Genomic DNA, 6,057 nt, shown 5'->3' on the forward strand with positions numbered 1-6,057 from the left:
GCGCACGCAACAGGTGTTCTATTGAATTCCGTACCGTAGGGGGCAGGCCTCATGGTGATTGTAAATATTATAGCGACACGTATGGGACCTTCCAGGTATATTCTCAGGGTTTTGACCTTGCTTTTTGTACTTGAAACTGATGATAAAGTGTTGATCTGTTCATGAAGACTGACTAAATACAGAAGTCTCGGTGCATCCTAGAGATATTCACATATCACTTTTTTGTCGACTATAGTTCGACACCTGAGTTGGATTTTTCGACACCCCCTGTTAACTAATTTTGAAAATATTTATTGATGTCGCACAGGCTAGGTGTAGGTGCCGGAAAAGATAGAAAGGGAAATATAGAGAGGAAGATTGAGAGAGTCAGAAAGAGCGAGAATGGAAAAAAATGTATATAAAGAGTGGAAAAATGAAATTGCAATGAAGTATAAAAGAGGGTGGACTGAAACCTTGAAAACGTAAAAAAAAATATATCGTCAAAGGGACATTGAAATTTTTTTTTAATCATTGTCAGTAGGCGGAATTATATTAAATTTACATGCTTACATAAGGTTAATTGAAATATAAAAAGAAAACAAACGTATACAGATATATATACTGGTGATGTGAAAAGCACATGACACGGTTGCTGTGCTGTTCTGGAATCTATCTGAAAAGTATAATTTACAGTTTTCACAAGTCAGTTGGAAATAACAAAACTAGGGGCCACACTTCATGCATGACTCTGTTTCACAATGGAACCCAAATTAATGATGTCATAAGGCAAAAACTAATGTCCATTCTGCATTCCACAATTAAAGGTCACTGACCAACGCTGGCCAGACAGCAAATCGAACGTAAAAGATCTCGGCCAGGTTCACCAATTCACATTAGAAAAGAGCTTGACACTTGACCGGAACCAACGAGGTTAATAAGCGTATACAAAGTAACCTCTCAGTCTCTGGAACCCCCATATCTTGTGTATACCCCACCCACATACAGATTTACTTTCCTTTATATAATTTCTTTCTCAATTGTGTTTGCTTGTTTTTATTGCCTTCAACTGTGCGAAAAAATGATATATATTTGAAAATTCAACACTTTATTTGTAAGACTCCAGAAAATTTTTATTCCATGAACTTAACTGTTTTATAGAAAGAGTGAAAACAAAAATTATGATAATGAAATCTGCTAAAATTAATGGGGTCGGAGCGGCAGTTGCGTACAGATGGGGGTTGGGTGCTTGGAGTGCCCCCCCCCATTTTTTTCACGACCAAGAAAACATGAGAAAAGGTTTAAAAAAAAAGTTATTTTCTGGATATTATTTCAAAATCTATCACAAAATTAGACTTTTGTAATTAAAATGTCAAAACTTTGCTCGCTCTCAACTTAAAAAGAAAAAGAATTTTGTCAATTACACCATATCTAACCCCCTCCAAATTATTGGCTCATTACGCCATTGCGGGGCTGGACTCGACAATTGACCACTTTTGTTCGATGGAGGGTGAACCTGGATCTTATTCAATATAAACAAAGTGTAAATTAAAATTGGATCTACAATTTTGGTATTTCTTGATTTGTTACACAAAAAAATATGAAATTGTAATTGCCAAAAATAATGTTTATTCTTTGATCCACTAGATTTCGGTCCATCAAACACACTCACTCAAAGGTCCATTAAAAGTGAATCTGAACATCGGCTTATGGGATAGATACCAAGAACATGAAGAAACTTTCAAAGTATGCAAGAATGTCCCTAAGGTTAGGTTTCTTTGTGATCATTCAAGGGTCCAGCTCGTCAACAAACATCTATTTCTATTTATTCATTCTAATGTAATGCTCTTTTCCTTGTTAACTTCCAATTCGGTAAATGATGTTTGTCGTTCAGCTTTCGGTCTTGTCTGGAAAAAAAGGTTTAAAGCGCAGTAAGAGCAAAATCCAAGGCAGCTAATTGAGCAACATATTTTCGCTTCACCGTCACTTTGGGACGTACATGTGTTCACATAAACAATAGGCCCTCCCACCTAAAATTGTGATCCCCAAGTGCGCCTATTTGGCATCAATTTGAGCGGTATAGTTTGAATAAAGTATTGATTAGGATGGCTTGTTGATTAAACACAAAATGAGTCCTATGCATGTATAATAGTTGACAGTTATCGTTCACTTTTTTGAAATCCTTAATACAACTTCCTTGATAATTTTAAGGGATACAAGACCGATCATATTTCTTTTATAAGCAATGTCGAATTGACATTCATGAAATTTCTCCTGAATGTACACTCAGTCATTGTAAACGGACCTATAAGTTTTATTTTAATAGAAACTTAAAATTTGTATTTTCAATAATACCTGACCAATATAACAAAGGAAAACGTACATAGGGATGTGCGTACCATTAATAGATCCAAACCTTTCATATGCTTTAAGCCCACTTAACAAAATTCCTTTACTAAACATGTCCATTTCTAAAGCAATACAATTCCTCTTGAAAATGCAAATAATACGGATCCCTCGCTCGAATCCGTGCAGTGCTGCATGTATTTCTGAGTATTTGCACAGAGAGTATTTCTTTTACCATTATATCGGTGACTCAAGAGGGTTGTTCGGTTCAATTTGGTAGGATTACAGTTCCAATAGCTAATGGGTTTAAAAGTCAGGGCTAAGTGTTTGTGATTGCACCTCTTTGTTTAGACGCTGATGGTAGCTGAAGCTAGTGAGCAAAGCGAGTGAGCCAATATCAATTCCCAATATCCCCCAATAATAATAATTATAAATGATTCGGCGAACGATGGTATGAAAGTCTAACCATCCCTGTCGGGCAGAAGAATATTTTTATCAGTGACAAAAAAGTATGACGGTGAAAGACACAGGTGGGCTATATGAAATTTAGATAGACGTATACTCTTGTATCAACGGAGGGGGGGGGGGTGGCCTCCTTGAAAATATTTAAAATATATACCAGATCTCAAGTGCTTCGAAAACTTGTAAAGAGGGGGTAAAGAGGTAAGCTTGGTGCTTGCAGAATATTGAACTTATCAATATTTGGGCACCTGCCTGTCAACACATGTAATTCTGCATGTGATTTCTTATTGATTTCCCTTTATGCAAATAATAAAAATAACAAAGGAAAATACATATCGGCTTATCCAGAAGGGATTCATCAGTCCTTGTCATTACTCCTTTGAGGAATCCAAGATTACACTAAAGTTCATATGCTTTGTTCTTTTCCACAGTGACTGTTCATCGTTAGGTTTCTGCATCACTTTTCGACCTTGGAGGAACTATTCGTCGTAATATTTCTTCATGGGATTAACTTTAGACTGATTTATGGCTCCAGCCTCAAGCGAATACAAAATAATATTTTTTACGGTCAAGCTCAGTTCTTCAAGTTGATCACCTGTTCTTGTTTTTCATGTTTAAACCACCACTCACCCTCATTCGTGCACATGTCCATTTCAGAGACCCATATGGGGGAATTCGTGGCCAACAGTTGTCCGGTCCACGGCAGCTGCGAATTGGTAAATGTCGCGAGGAAAATGTTAGGGGTGGATCGTCGAGTTAGGGGAGCAAATAGTAGTCGGAAATTTGATTATGATGGAATCATTTTTCGTAATATCGGAAGATGTCTGTATAGGGTAGTTGTGGGAATGAGGAAAATATAAGAAGCAGGGTTAATCCAATCCACTTTAGACTATAGGCCTACCATGAATTAAATTTGAGAAATATACAATTTCACTATTTTTTGCATGAAATCACTGCCCCGTGCTCGAACATCGTATATTCTTAAATATTGATTTTGCAAAATTTCTTTAGAAAACAATTTCTAATCATTTTAGTCTTTTTGACATATTCGAGATAAAGCTAATTAAATGTCATTATCATGGGAGATACAATTTTATAAAGAATTACACCATGACTAAAAATTTCATAGGACTGAGCACAATCTGTCGGTATCAATCGGAAGGCATATTGTACTGATATGTTTTAATAAAATCCAAATCCAAATTCAAATCCAAATAAAAATCAACATCCAAATAAAAATCCAAATAGAAATCCAAATCCAAACCCAACTCCAAATTAAAATTCCAATTAAAATTCAAGTTCAAATTCACATTCAAATCCAAATCCAAATTCAAATATAAATTCAGATTCAAATTAAACTTCAAATCCAAATTGAAATTCAAATCCAAATTAAAGTCCAAATTCAAATTCAAAATCGATTTAAATTCCACCGGAACTTAATCGATATGTTATGTGGGCCTCTCTTTTTGTTCCACTAAATGCAACAATAGTAAAAAGAAATGAAATTAAACATACGAGAAGGGTGAGAGAGGCAAGGCTGTTTTGGGCATGGGGGGGGGTGTGTTGGTAATTAAGGCGAGCCATTTCAGAATCGTTTTAATTTAAAGTGTCGAAATTTCACAGCAATAGCATTTATATGGTATTTTTGATTGAATTGTACTGTCTTCACCTGTTTCTCTTTCCTGACAATACTTCCGACTATTATTAAGCAACATGAGCGAAGGACATTCCTTTCATACTGAATGGTAAAACAAGAACGATAGGTTCGAATGACGTGGATATGAACTCTAAAAAAAAATGCATTCCATTTTTATCATTTTTTTGGGGGGGGGGGCTGGCTGGGATAGCTTTTAAAAATTTAGAATGTGCGACTCTGAAATTTTGTTTCATATAAAAGATAGAGTAAAATTATTAACATCGAGGGGGGAGGGCTCTTCGTTGCAATGCACAGAGATTAGACTACGTTGACTTGCAAAGAATACGTTGATATTTCTTTGCTCGATTTAATGACAATTCCTTGAAGATAAAATTTCTGAGGAAGGACAAATCTAACAAAGAAGTGAATGAGGGCAATTCTCTTTATTTTTTCTAATATTTTTGGGGAAAACATGATTTCAAGTCAAGCTGGAGAACTGAAATGTAATCGTGTAATGGAATGTTTCTTCTTTTAGTGGAACAAAGTTGTCTTTTATACGCTTTCACGTTTCAGTGTTTTTCTTTACGTTAAAGTGGGAATAATTGAATACCCAACCCCTGGCCTTCCTTCCCTCTTGGAGATGCAGAACTTTATTTACTGTCGTGGAATTGTTAAATACTCTGGATCCATTACAAGCTAAAAAACTTTTTCAATTCAAACCTCTCTCAGTTCTCCGTATGTAATTTCAATGTTCGACCTCACGTGACACGTGATACAGAGGGTCACGTGTGATACAGTAGGTCATGTGCTATATATAAACACATTTGTGTTCCCTTGAATCATAATGTGACGACCTAAATGGAGGTCACTCCTTGATCTGAAGAATGTGAGAATCAAAACATTTACATGGTAGCTTCAAATCTTACAAGTTACAAGGAGACCCTTTGATTCTTCCTTACTGAATTCACAATGGGTGTATGATCGATAATACAGGGGTTTTATTATTACCTAAACTAGAAGTGGCATAATGAGCCCCCCAAAAAAAAGGGTAAAATAAATAAAAACAAATAAGCGAGCTAGATATAGTGTATCGCGTAAAATTTTATATTGAAAAAAGTTGAAAGCGAGGGAATCCGAGAGAGCAAAATTCGACATTTTCATTACAAAAATCAAATTTTGAGATAGATTTTGACATAATATTTAGAATATCATATTATATTTCTCCATTCTTTATCTCCTTCCGTATTAAATAATTTCAATGTGTACTTTGATAGTGTAAATACTATTGATATGAAGGTAACATGTGACAGCTCTGCTATGGAAAGCATGCCATTGGCAATGCTTCTCTCTAAGTAAATACAATTGTATATCAATGAATAAATTATCAAGAATGAAAAAGTCAGGACACCATCTTTGCATAAATATCTAAAGGTCAAGTCGGTCTCTTCATTTGCATACCGACCAGGATATGCACATGCATGTAACTATTTTGTGAAATTAAGCGAAATTTAAAATTTCATAACTTTCTTATTTTACATCCGATTTTGATGAAATTCTCGGTGGTATGCTTCTTGGATTTGTCTCTTTTTTTGGGGGGGGGGGGGGGGTGGTTTGACTTGTCCTTTAATGATTAAATT

Source organism: Lytechinus variegatus, chromosome 11 (genome assembly GCF_018143015.1).
Source record: "Lytechinus variegatus isolate NC3 chromosome 11, Lvar_3.0, whole genome shotgun sequence".
In the NCBI taxonomy this organism is placed as follows: Eukaryota; Metazoa; Echinodermata; class Echinoidea; order Temnopleuroida; family Toxopneustidae; genus Lytechinus; species Lytechinus variegatus.